The 14,521-nt window shown below is 45.5% G+C and overlaps 1 protein-coding gene across 2 annotated transcripts in view; it reads left to right on the top strand.

Moving 5' to 3' along the window:
• LOC138453016 (vomeronasal type-2 receptor 26-like) overlaps positions 1-14,521 on the top strand; it is a 980,057-nt gene that overhangs the window by 389,254 nt on the left and 576,282 nt on the right. The window lies entirely within an intron of this gene.

The following is a 14,521-nucleotide window of genomic DNA, read 5'->3' as shown; positions in this document are numbered from 1 at the left end:
CTGGGTGGAGAACCTGGAGTTGTACTTCGCTGCAATGGAGATCAAAGACGCAGCCAAACGCCCAACACTCCTGTACTCTGCCGTACTGGCCGTCCAGAGACTGTTCAAGACATTAAAGCCCCGAGATCAGTCGTACGACGCAGCCATTGCAGCCCTCAACGAGTATTTCAGACCCATGGTCTGCCTCGCACACCTCAGGATGAGGTGTGCGAGGCAGGAGGAAGGGGAAAGCCTTGATGCATTCCATGGGAAGCTGCGTGGCATTGCACTGTCCTGTGCCCTGGGGAATTTCGAGGAGGACGAGGGACGGGCGCAAATCATCTATGGCTGCAGCTCCGCCAAACTGCGCAAGCAGGTTCTGAGGGACCCAGCGCTGACCCTCGATCAAATATTGGAGCTTGGCCGGGCCCAGGAACTGGCAGAGGTGCGGGCCTCAGTCATTGATTCATCTAGACACCACCTCCAGGTGGAGGTCCCTCACGCCGCGAGTGAAGGTTGAGGAGGTGGCCGCTGTCGGCAGGTGGCCAGGAGGAAGAGTGATAAGGAGGGGAGACCGGCCGAGGAGAGACCCCAATGCCACCGTCATCAATGTGGGTGGGATCTGCCACACCTGCAGGACTGCCCAGTGTTAGGACAAATCTGTGGCAGGTGCGGAAAAGGGGATCATTTTGCACGAGTGTGCCTCACCCCAGCCCCAGCAGGCATGGTGGGGGCATCAGGTGGGAATGAGGCGAAGGCGAGACAGACCCCCAAGGTGGCGGTGGTCCAGGTGGCGGAGGGTCCCCGTCCCCGAGAAGTACCGTATGATGTGGGGAGGAGGATTACGAAGAGAACATATTCTTCTTGTCCTGCAGCGGTGCCGGTGACCAGTTTGATCCGGGAATCTTCTGAAGCTTCCTCAGCCTGTGGTCGGGCCCCGTGGTTTGCAGACAGGAACTCACCCATTTTGTTTTGCAGTGTTATAATGTTTGAGTTTTAAGTAGCTTTTAGGTGGTGAGCGGACTGGAATGCACCCACTGTTTGCTGTGATGACGTAGGGGCACACTTGGTGCGTGGACTAGAAGGCACCAAATGGAACGCAGTAGAGTGTTTGATGTTTGCGGTGGGTTTTCCTAATTTTGTTTGTTTATAATAAAGGAGGGATGTTGTGTGGGGGTCTAGTGTTTGGTTGATGTGAGCGCCGTGACTGTGTCATGATGCTCACGTGCTCACCTAATAAAAGGGGCTCTGCTGCCGCTGCGAGGGCAGAGCAGCAGAGCCCCAGGAGGTGGCAACTTGTGTTTGTGTGTGTGCTTGTGCTTACAGGTTGTGGGCCTGCCACGTGGTCGTGGCCTTGTGTGCGGCGCGGCCTGAGTGTCCTCGGAGCCGCGACCGCTGGAGTCTGGGTGTGCCACACCCTGCGCTGTGGATCCTGCGCCCGGTGACACCGGGCGCCGTAGGGTGCCTCCCTATGTGAGACACGCCGGTCGTCCGCCGACGTGTCCACTGCCATCGGTGATCCCGACTGAACCAGTGGGCTGCCCCGTAGACCGGAGGCAGCCCACAACATGTAGGCGGTCGTAACGCCACCCAGGAATCCTAGTTTGCTGTAGGGGGGTGAGAGGAAATAACCAAAAAGGGCGAAAATGTTGGGTTTTTTTCTAAAAATGCAGATAAAATGATGTACAAAGAAGACTGTGTTTTTATCCTTGTAAGAGCTAGGAACAAATGGCTTGATGTGCTGAATTCCCCAATTTCCTGGCTTTCAAGAACAGGTTCAGTGGAAACAAAAACAAATAATTTTGATGTGGTTATCAACCATTTTGTGAAAGGTAGGCGATTTTGGCCATTTTTGCCAATTGGACATGCGTGGACGGAATGGAAGAAAAGGGTAGGAAGGCCGACTTGGAGGACAGAAAGGCATACATTTCTGAAAACAGTACCTCACGTGTGTGGGTGCACCTACCGGGGCGCAAAGGGACAAAGCCAAAAACACGAGTAACCCCAACTCTTTTTGCACAGCAGGATTGCAGGATTTTGACTCAGGTGCACACCATGCAGATTTGGGCATAGGGTGTCCAAGCCGCCAAGGAAAACTAGAAACTCCATGCATTTCTGAAAGGAAGACACCAATGGGAATCCAAAGATGTCTGACTTGCGCAAATCTCCCCAGAATGTATTACCGACAAGCCCCGCCAAAGAATCACATGGGAGAAGGGTGCACAAGGTCAGGGACATTACCGCCGACTTTGCTGGAGCTCTGGCTGGCGTACGTTACAGCTTCTCCCCACCAGGGAGTCCCAGCAGTGTGCCAATAGCTCCCCGAAGGGAAAAGCTGTAATGCAGCACAGCCTCAACTCCAGGACGGTTGGAGGTGATATCCCCGGCCTTTGACATCCATGTACCATGTGGGTGTACCGTCCCCTAAGCACAGCGGCAGCTCCACGGGGCCCCAGCAGGATCCCCATTCCTCCCTGGAGGTGTCATCTGTAACGTAGCATAGCCAGAGGTGCAGCCTGGGCTTGCAGACGGACAACCCACATGGGAGACATCGCTCCCAGGATAACACCAATGCTCTGCTGGCATGGGGGGCAATTTGTGGCCTGCCCCTGCAATTGTGTCCCAGCTGACCAAAATATCTGCCCAGACGGCCCATTCCCATCCACACCACCAACAATCCAGCCCCAGTCTCACCCACCCCACTGACAGTGGGCCCTGACCATAGGATAATAAATAACAGTACTCACATAACATTGCAGCTGCTCGCGTAGAAAAAGCTGTAAATGAAACAAACAGTAAGGTTTGGTCACCCTCGGGGCAGATTGGCACACTAATTTGCCCATCTGCGCCAAGGGAAGTTTTTTAAACAAAGACAAAAATTGAAAACGGTACACTACACTTTAGGGCAGGCTGAAGGGCACCCTAAACCTCTGGGGAATTTTCCAATTTAAAGGGGAGGGGTGGCCCTCTCCCCCCGCACCAAATGAAAGGTGGGCAATCTCAATCAGCCCTCCTGGGGGTGGATAAGAGAGGGGCATCTCATGCAACCCTCCTTGGTGTCAGATGCCCCTTCCTTTTGTTTTTTTTTTCTTTTTGCCCCCTTCCCTGGGGGTAGATGATCAGCCATCTGCCCCCAGGGGGGCCCCTAACCTGCAGGCCCCATCCTTTGGGTGGCCTGCACACTTATTCCTCGTGGGGGGCCACCTCATTTACTCCTGTCTGGGGGCAGAAATCTGCCCCCAGGGAGGGCTACAAGGGTGCCCCCCCCTTTCCACTTGGTGTGGAAGGTGGAGGGCCACCACCCTTTCGGGGGTAAAACAAATCCCTGGTGCCTACTGGCCCCCCCAACCCCCATCCCTGTTGCATTTCATTTTTTGTTTGTTTTGTATTTTGCCCCCTTCTCTGGGGGTAGATGATCAGCCATCTGCCCCCAGGGTTATCCATAAGTGCCCCAATGCTTTGGGGGATGGGGGAAAGGGCTGCTTACTGTAAGCAGCCCCCACTTCCCCCCGCTTTCAAAACAAATCCCTGGTGGTCTAGTGGGCATTGCTGGGCGCAGATCGAGCGCCCTGTGCCCGACCCGCACCAAGCAATGCTTTCACAAAAGGTGTTGTTGGAAAGGGTAAAATCTCCTGTTTCCAACGACACCTCCCTCGATCTCCGGCTTGAAATACAGCCAGAGATCGAGGGGCAGAAAGGTGGAGACTCACCTTTCATTTTCACGTCGATGTACTTTACGCATGCCAACGTGAAATTGAAGGTAATCCAGCCCCCTGGCAGTGAGGAGGGACCTCCCCCTCACATAGCCCGGGGGTTGGATTACAGTTTTGAGCGATCCCTGCATTGCCTTTGCAGGGATCGCTCAAGACAAAGTGCCAAAAAGGACAAGCTATCTCATCCTTGGCAACCTGGAGGGAATGCCAAGGAAAAGATACCTCGCCCTTGGCACTTAAGGGGTTAATGAAAGAGGCCACAGCGGATGCCCTTTAGAACTTGTGCCAAAGGTTCTGTTCCTTGCACCAGGCTATATTTAACAATTTGCCCAGGTGGATCTTCCTCTGAGCTTCTGACGCAGAGCACCGCACCACTAAATGCTTTAGGTCTTCAAATGACTTTCTACCCAAACGAAATTGACACACAGTAAACGAAGCCTCAATTTCCCCTCTTCTGAGCAGTAGTTCTTTAGTCAAGAGTAAATTCCAACGAAATCTCATTAAAATGGAACCATAGTGGAATCAATAATTAGGAATCAATAGTAGGTAAGTAGCAATACACCCTCTTTTTTGCCATTCATGCTTTCATGGCACATAGAGGGATAGCCATGGAAACCGTCAGTAGTGGTAGCCCAATCCCTATCATTATCTGGGTTTTCCAGCAAGGTCTCTAGGCCCAAGTTCAGATCACTCAAGAGAATCTCACAATCCCTTTTTAATTGGCCAACACATTCTGTACTCCTCAACCACTAGACACTATGTTCAGATTTTTCCCAACATCCGCATACAATGAATTTCTGGGAGGGTGGGGCGAATTAAGTTTAGCTTAAAGGACCAAAGCACCACATTGTACTCAAGCCCTAAGTGACAAGAGTCCTAGCTCAAATCTTATAGACGCTGAGGGAACTACATTGGGCACATTTAATATTTGTCGCCGTATCAATCCTTCCAGTGAGTCCAACCATTTAATTCCAATTTCATAGAAATGTTCCAGGCCGTAAATCAATTTAGGCACAACTTTCTTTAAAAATAATAGTCACCACAGCTTTAATCAAAAACCTGCCATATTTGCGGTCAATTTTTATAATTTTTACCTGCTGAAACAATACATCTTTCATATACCCTAAAGCTGGATGTGCTGTTATATGATATCCCAAGTAGATCAGCTTTAATTGGACAGTCTCAAGTGACAAATGTCAAAATCCTCCTACTCCTGCCCTTCGATAGCTCAAGTACGTTTGTTTTTTCAGGGTTATTGATAAGCAAATTCTCCCTCGCATAACTAGAACATGCTTGTGACAATCACTGCAGCCCAATTCTTGTGGTCTCGAAAAGCAGGAAGTCATCAGCGTAAACTAACCAGCACAGCCTACGCTCACCCAATTTTGGAGACACAAGCATAGCAGGGGATTAAATGATCGTTAATAGCGGACAAATATAAATTCAATAGGCAGGGGGCCAGAAAGCACCCCTGCCTAAGTCCAGATTTTGTTTGAATTCTTTTTGATAGGTCACCCTCCCTATTCAATCAGACCTTTATCCCCGAGTTACCATGCAATCCTATAAGAATTCTCAACAGACCATTCGGTTGCACCCTCATTTTTTCCGCAGTCTATTGCGATCAACTCTATCGAACGCTCAAGATAAATCGATTGCTGCAACATAGAATACATGTGATGGGTCCGACCACGTATGGACCTGCATAGAACGAATCACTGACCCATTTAGTTTGGTTGAGTGGCCACGCCTGAACCCAGTTTCTAATAGTCTCTGGGTCAAATCACCCCAATCTTCCAAATGCAGCAAAATGAGGGACGCAAAAACCTTAGTGTCAATCAGTGAAATTGGTCGATCATTTTTAGGTTCAGTCCTCGCGCCCCTCATATATTGGTACAACAAGGGCAGTTTGCCATGATTCTTGAAAAATACCCCCGCACCATTACAACCGTACTGTGGAATTACACAGTTAATGCATTTGGCCAGGTCAAATGGCCTCACTTCAATTTAATGTTTGTCAGTCTATTAGAACCAGCGAATCTGGAGTTTTTACAGGCCATAGTAGTTGCTACCACCTCTTCCACATCTAAATCCGGTAGGCTATTGTCACTGTTTATTACATGTCACACCCAAGTCAGAGATCTCCTTCCCCCACAATAAATGTGGTGCACAATAACGCGCTTTGATTTATTTCAGGTTCTGTTTGGTGGGGCCTCCAACCTGTCTCGGACCCAACCCTAACAAGTACCCACTGAGACAATGGAATAGGAACCAGGCCAGTGTCTATTCAGAATATGTGTATTAATTAACTTATTTAGCCAAATATCACAAATAAATTAACCTCAGCCACCAATGTTGTGGCAACACCAAAAAAAATTACTTTTGTAAAGGCACCGACATAGAGATATGCTGTCACAATTCATTCCTTTTATATCACCCACCAATACAAGAACAGAACAATTCAACACACACAGTGATTTCAAACAGGGTTATGCTTTACTCCCAGCAAGCCTCACCCTCCAAACATCAATTTGAATTGACTCCTCTGAATGGAAGGCAGTGGTAGAGTGGGAATACAATGGGAAAATCAGATTTGGGGTCTTACAGGAAAAATATGAAAGACAGAAAAGCAATGGAAATTTGTTTTGCCACACCTAAAAAGAAGAGGCAGGACTTTGGGGTTTTAGTCAGCACACAATGGGCAAATCGGTTTTTGGGATGTTTGATCACAGAACCGACATGGGAGACAGAAAAAAAAGAATGGGAATTCATCATTTTGCCACACCTAATTGGACACAGGCCGTTGGGGTTTGTGTCAGAACAGAATGGGAAAATCCTTTTTTGGGATGGAATCACAGATGCAATGTAAGAAAGAAAATACAAATGGGAAAATTTGTTTTGCAGAGGACAATGTGTACACGGAACAGGTGGGGCTTATGGGGTTTTGGTCAGAGCACAATGGATTCAAAGGGGCAATTTCGATTTTGCACCATGCATGTGCAAATTCATTGCCAGGCCTCACACTTACGATTTAAAATGAATGGGATCGATGGAGAATTTCATTTGCACCCTGTTAAACAACTGTAAATTATGATGGTGAACAATAAACTTCAGTGGTGGTGACAAGGAACGAAACCTTAGAGTGGACTCAGCCGCAAAGAAGGCCTCTTGAATCTACTTGTAACCGGATACCAGGTAGGAAGTAGCTGAAATGAATCCCACTGGGTTCTCCCTTCCTTCCTGTGGCAAAAGCCCTGGAAAAGAAGAGAACTCCCAGGGAAACCTTCGAGTGGGAAGAAAATCCTGCGCGTCTGCTCCCTCCTCAGCCCTCTGATGTCTTCCAGTTGTGGCACCTCAAGGTAGGCAGTATCGTGTAGTCTAATGTCAGAAAATTAAAGAGACACATTAGGCAAAGGTAATGGGTAGTTAAACTCAACAGAGAAATCAATGGAAGAGGGAAGCAAGATGGAGCAAGCACATGTAGCGGGCTGGGCAATGGTTATATCAAAATACCGAGGATTCAGTCTTCGGAAGGATTCACTAAACAGGAAAAAGGGGGGTGAATATGGGCAGAGATACTGGAAGCAAAGGTACGTGGGTCTCAGACAAAAAGAAGTACCTGTTAGAGGAATCGGATTGCCTGCTGAACTGTGGTTAAGCTAAGTAGATCACTGTTTTACGGAAGCGAGGTTTTAGCTTGAGGAAGGAAGAAAATAAATTTAGAACTAATCTCTCCGAACAGATGGAAAACAGAATTACCCTACCCGGTCCCTATACCTCGGATGTAACCGAGGGAAGTTCCAGTTCGGATATCCGAGAAACCCCGGAAGTGTCCCTTGAAGGAGATAACGTTTGGTCTGCTGATGAAGGAACAGCGGTATCTATCCTATGACATGGGGATAGGGATAGGTAGCGTTGATATGCTAGAGTAGCAACACGCCTGCTTGTTGACAAACGGGACTGATATGCAGCGTTCGGCTGAGAGGGAGGAGTCAGGTTGCCGTGCGGATACACAACAGCTAGACTACTACCAAACGCTGTAGTCGCCATCTTGGGTGAAAAAATGGACGCTGTGTACTTTCTGGCCCAACGGCACCATAGCGACCAGGGGCATGACACACCCTGCGCCGACACATGGAAGCAGACTTTGGCAGTTCTTTATGTCTATACTGGTTCAAAACACTGGGAAAAGATTGTTGGTTTTGAATGGCAAAAATACAGATCTTATGAATTCAATAGGGGAATTGATTTACTTTGATGCTAGGGATCTACACAGACATGATATTTTCAATGGGGAACTAACTAAAACAATGCTGGAAGAATATAAGGCCTCCACAGACAACACAATATTTTCACTCAGGAAATAACTAAAACAATGGTGGAAGAACATAGGGCTTACACAGACTATGGCTTTGTGGTAGATCTACTTAAAGGAGAGGTCTGGACTTGGCATCAGGGAACATCAGAGCACCACTGGGACAGCGACGGGTCAGTCAAGGATCTCCTCGGAGTCCTCCAAGGGGTCCCAATCAGCTTCTATGTCCCCTGGTTCCTGTCTCCAATGCAAAAGTAGGCCTCTCTGCTGGGATGTTATTCGCCAGGTTTCAACAGCAGGTCACCTCTCAGAATAATTGGAAGAAGTCCAGCTCTGATGCAAACTGGATTATTTATAGGGCAAATTAAATCACAAATTTGTCATGATTCTCGCGTAAAAGGGATTTGTTGATTATCACAACCCCACTTCCACCTGTGTTCTGATAGGACAAGGGGGTGCGGGAGTGCTTTGGTATGGCTGTGGGAGGAGAGAGCTTCACCATCTCACTTTGACAGGTGGGCTTCGTCTGCATTGAGCTCACAAAATATGTAACATGGCAAGTACCCTGAATTTTCAAATGTTTACATGTCTGAATACATTTATAAGAACTACATTTTAAAGCAAATCAGATGAGACTATCTTGGAGTCTGCACGCCCTTCCTATGTAGAGATAGTTTTTCTTAATTTAGTCAGGAACCATGTTAGTGAAAAATATACCACTTTTCAGTAGTCATGTTAATTATTACCGGCATGTGTTTACCAACTTTCACATCTCTTGGAATCAAGGGAAGGCCCAAATCACATTTTCATTAATAACTTTAGTTGTGTTCATCCCGCCAAAATCATTTTAGCATGGTTAGAAGGGGGTGACTGTCATCTTTGATAAAAGCCTGCAATAACCATTGTGACATGTACGCTTCCCCTTTTATGCAATAACATTTATTTCTCCCATTTAAGCAAACTGCAGTTTCATATCCTCTGTCTCTCTGGCACCCACCCTTGCACTCCCAGTTCCGTTTCTCTTCAGGCATGTGACCTAAGCAGAGCTGTCCGATAGCCACACTAATGGTTTTTTTTATGAGGCTTGTGATCTGGAGGTCACTTCTGCTGCAGAACAGACCTGACTTTATCTGCTCTCCGCCCCATTTATAATCTACAAAGTATTCCTGCTTGTATTTTTAAGGAAGGGCAATGATTGATGAAGGCAACCATGCCTGAATCTCTAGGGCAACAGAGGGAGGTCCTGGAGCTTAGTTTCAAGTTTGGAGAAATGACTGTCCATATACCCTTCAGCAAACAGCCTGTAAACTCGCACAGGATTGTAACTGTAAACAGCATTTTATAAGGCTTTCACAGTTCAACTTACATGCATGTTGCTTTGAAATTGTCCATGTGGATGAGTTGGTTATAGGCAGAAACCATATTCACACCTTGAAAAGTCTGGTGAGCATTTTGCTGTGCATATTGTTAATCTAGATGAGGGAAAAAACGAAAATGCCATTCTTTTATTTATTGCACATTAAATGCTCTGTTTCACTTAAGTTGCCTGGAGCACAATTCTGGTATCCCATTGAAGTTAGTGCAGCTCTCCATAGATTGTCAGCCACAAGTCTTCCTTTTCCTTCCTGAAATGCATTGTGCACATTTTAGCAGTTTTGGATTTAGACCCACTTTCTTTCCTTTACGATTTGAGTTCAATAGGCCTTATGTCGGACCACATTTCTTTGCTGGCCTGTGTATTCCTGGCATCCCGGGGTATATTTCCCCGCACACTATAAATGTCCTGAATACTGTCTCCATAACCTCTGGGCATCGCAGGGGAATCTAATCCCGTAGAGTAAAGGGATTCAAAAACTTCACACACACCAGCTCTGAGACTGCATTCAATTAAGAGACAACATTACGCTCCTCACTAGCATTCACAAAAAACAGAATGTCTGAGCGTCTTTTTTTATAAGAACTTGGAGCATAGCCTCTGCATCCCTTTGCATTAATGATGCCCTCCTGCTTTTACAGTAGTTCTTATACTTCTGTTTCACTTTATTATTCCTTACGCCCTTCTGTTCTAATGAATCACCAGTATTCTGGATCTTTCTAATCTCTTGCCTCATATTTCTTTTTTCACATTTGCTCATAAACATATGGACATGCTTTTTCCTGCCAAAACCTTTTCCAATATTGGCATTAATTACTCTTTCATATATCAATCTCTCCGTAAAACTATTACAATTCACCAAATTAAAAGTGTTCATTTTCCACTGTAGACTGGCGTGCTTCATAATCCTTTCCAGGCCTGAATTAAGCATTCCAATATTTTGTAGAGTCCACTGCATAGAAGTTCCGGCAATATTTACTCTCAAATCAGTCGGGCCACCACTCATTTGAGTCCCAAGATTTACTGCAAACACCGCCCTCAATATGCTATGATCAGTCCAAGAAGTTTTCAGGATTTCAAATTTAGTCCAACAATTCAATAAAGATGGATCCAGGAAAATATAATCTAGCTACTCCTTCAATGCCAGGTCGACTGCAGCAATTCACTTTGCCTCCAAACACCATTGAGCAAAATCAGCCCCATTGAGGCCATAGCTACACACCACATTCTTCCCATCTGAGATTTAAAATCGGGAGGAGCCAAATCTGCAGATACATTTCAGTAGTCACCCTCAAAATCAAGGAAACTACAACTGGAATTTAAATCACCCGCCAGCATTACATGACCAATTTCAACAGTAGATTGCCATCAGAGAATAGCCTCCAGGATTAATTCCAAGAAATCATCTAAGAGGGCAACCTCTTTGTGCCAATAAATATTCATGAGCAACAGGTTCAGGTCTGCATCCTTGCTTGACAGAGCGAATGCTAATACACCAAACGGGCGATTGGGTATCTCCTTCATATTTAGACCCTGACCTGATCTGACTTCCCGCACCAAACTACCCTAAGGCTTCCCCCTCTCATTAGATTTAGCAGGCGGATAAATAACTTTAAAACAATCTAATACCAAAGGACCAGTTTGCCGGGTTTCTTGAAGAAGCAAACAGCTAGACTCCATAAGACAGACCGGGACTTGCAGTCCCAATTCACTAGTCATTCATCATTTTTCACCTCCCTCAGCATGCAAGTTCAAGTGGTGGTTTCCAAGCCTTCAGCTGAATAGCAACTTCCCTTGTTTGTGGGATGTTTTTACCCATGCATCCGAGCCCTACCTCAAAAACTGTGCAGTACTGGCATTGAAAACATCATGACGGCCAGAGCTTCCCAGAAAATGCACAGGGAAATGCATGACGAATAGGCTGCCACTCATTTTTGCCGATGTTATGGGCACAGAAGGGCACTGCCTAAAACCACCATTGGACTACCCACACAGTAGCCTGAAACCATTGGGAATGGCAATGCTGATTGCCAAAAGCAACCTAGAATTGTGGGGAATTCCTTTTCTTAAATCCCAAAAATGGGTGCATTACCAGTACTCACCAGTATCAGAAAGCCGGCGTTTTAAAACCACCAGATTTCTTTTTTTGGTGTAAAACTGAATAAATGAACCCAAAGCATGCCAAAGAAAGACTTACTGAGAGGTGGATAAATCTAAAGTTATATTCTGAAGTGACTTGAAGGTTTATAACAAGACTGGCTGAGTTGTGGATTTCAGCAGTTTAAGTACATTTGGACTGAAAGACACTAAAAAAATCTAAATGTTTAAAAGAAATGAGTGGCCTACTTTTGAGTGTCACATAGGTTGCAATTGTTTTAATGTCATAGTTTTAAACTTAGAATCAGCATTCTAGCTGCATATGTAAAAATGGTTAATTTTATTTGAATGCAGAAAACTGGGTAACTAAAAGTGACATTAGCTGGGGCCTGGTTTAAGGAACTGAATTCTGCCCACTAGCTACCCCCGACAGGAGATGAGACTTGCACAACCGCTGTGTTCCCAGGCCTAGCTGCCCTTTTGCTGCTCCCACCAAAAGGGATATGACACTTCCCTGATTGAATTACCTGGGCTCTGCAGGAAATTGAACAAAGCCCTTTCCTGACTCAGGCAAATGTTTTATTATGGGGGCCGTAAAAAGTGGCTTCCTCCTGGAAGGAAAGGGGAGGAGCACTGCCTGTGAGAGCAAGCTGGCTTGGCAGAACTGGAAAAACCAGAAATTCAACCTTGTGCTGGGGGGAAACCACACCCCTGTAGCCAGAATATGGTTTTAGAAAAAGATGAATAACTCATAGTACGGACTTGTCATAATTATTTAAATGATACCATAATTCTTGTGATTTTTCTGCCCACATTTTAAGAGGTTTTTAGAACCGGTGGCAGATCTGGGGGCAAACTAGCAGTTAAGAGGGTATTACTTAAAATGTCTGCATGTGAAAAGTCTGATACTTCATCAATTAATGCCTGCATGCCTTGCACACACTTGGGTAAATTTGAGGAAGAATCTGATATTGGTAACCTGACCAAAAAGTGAAATATGTTGCCATTTCTGAATGCAAGCTCTCAGGAAGAGCAGATTTGGACAGGGTATACCTCCTGTGATATGTGATGGGTGCATGTAATTTTAAACAAATGTGTACCTGTGCAAATATGTCTTTTGGGTCAAAATATAGATTGTGTGTAATTTGACAGGGGTGGGTTCTCTGTACCATAAACAGACCTCATCATGATGACACTTCATTTCATTCCCCCAATCAAGGGGAAGAGGAGGAATTGGCCAATGACAAGTGGAGAGGGGTAGGGCCTAGGAAGCTAGCCTCTCCACCCATTTTCAAAACACATAAAAGCAGACAGTCAGGACAGATAGGGACAGTCAATTCCATTTGCTGCAACGCGCTCTGCCGGACCACACAACATCCAGAAGATACTATATTCAACACTTAGACTTTAAAACTCCAAAGAACTTGATTCAGAACTCAAAGCAAGGGCCTAAACCCCCAAACTGAGAACTCTTCTCAGTGGGCCTCAGCATCCAGCAAACCTAACAGCGTGCAGATCAGCGCTGAGTCCAGAGAAAGCTGTGCAGGAAGATCCAGAAGCAGTGTTGTATCCAGAGAGAGACCAGCTGAACCGGAGACCGCTGTATCCGGACCCACAGACCTGATCAGAACCAGAGACCCAGACCAGACCAGCAGAGTAGAGCTGACCCAGACGCTGTGCGCAGAAACCGTCCGTGGCGAGTGAAGAAAACCTGACCAGATTCGTGGCGGGGCCCATTCTATTTCAAAAATATATTGTGAGTACCTAGCAGAACTGTGCAGAAACAATCTCCTAGTTAAAATAATATAATTCAATCTATTTTAATCTAAGTAGAAATGCCTCCTAACTGTCACCTGTCATTTGTCAAGCTGTCACCTGTCATTTTCTAGTTGCTAGCTGTCACTTGTCTTTTTGAACTTTAAAATTTCAAATCTGAAAAACGACCTTTACCATATTGCTCATATCTCCGTGACCGTTTGTCTTAGAGACTTGCAGTAACTTTCCTCTGAAAGCTTAGAATCTTAGCTTTTCAATGAATCTAGAACCGCATTCCCATTCCATACACTTTTGCCGCAATCGCGAAAAACACACTCGCGAATTTGCCGCGATTTGCAAATTTCTCCACGTGTGAAAACAGCAGTTTTCTTGCTTTCATTTGCCAAAAATTCGTTTAACCTGCTAGTTACTCCTAGATCCTTGCTAAAGTGAGCCTGAACTCATCCCAAGTATATTTCACTCACCCTGAACCTCTAGAGGGAATAAAAGCATTTTAGCATATTTTTCACTTCATTGCCAGCACATATAAAAGCATTTTGGGCCTGTGTTTCAAACTTCTGTAGTGTAAGCTTGCTGGGGTGAACTGAATTACGTTTGATTGCATTTCTGAGAACTGTGTGCTTTCCTTCCATTTCCTTGCATTGCATAAAGGGGGAGGGGATTGCCAGAGAAAAGTGATCACATTGTTTTGTTGAAATCATATTGAGTATTTTCTGTATTGCATTTTCATTCAACATTACATCCATCTGAACTTATATAAAGCATTCTCTACCACCTTATTCTTCTGTTCCTATTCACAAGTGTGCTAGTGCCAGACTATCCATTATTGATTACTGCTCAGATTCAGTGTGATATTCAATTATTAATTTATTATAAAGTGTGATATATATATATATTGTTTAAATTATCAAATAAACCTTTTAAACTTGCAAAACAGAACTACTTCTTGGCTCAGCGGGGTCAGGGGGATTCCAAGAGAGGGGTGTTATATAGGGGTAGTCATCCAGAATGCATGAACTGGACATAAAGATATATCAATAAGGGTTTCCATTCAGTATCCCAGACTAGGCATTGACTTAGCTGTAGTGTTGAATTGAATCCTCTTACATGTTTACCCTCTTAACATCATCACTTCTTGGTTGTCCCAATGTACTATATGTTCGAGTACCATCATGCTGATGCACTGGATACTTACAGTTCCTCGGGTTTCCCCTCTCATTACCTCTTACATCCAGGCCACCCAAATGACCTTCCTCATTAACCAACTCG

Source organism: Ambystoma mexicanum, chromosome 4p (assembly GCF_040938575.1).
Source record: "Ambystoma mexicanum isolate Mex_15411 chromosome 4p, UKY_AmexF1_1, whole genome shotgun sequence".
Lineage (NCBI taxonomy): Eukaryota > Metazoa > Chordata > Amphibia > Caudata > Ambystomatidae > Ambystoma > Ambystoma mexicanum.
This window is presented reverse-complemented; position numbering and strand designations above follow the sequence as displayed.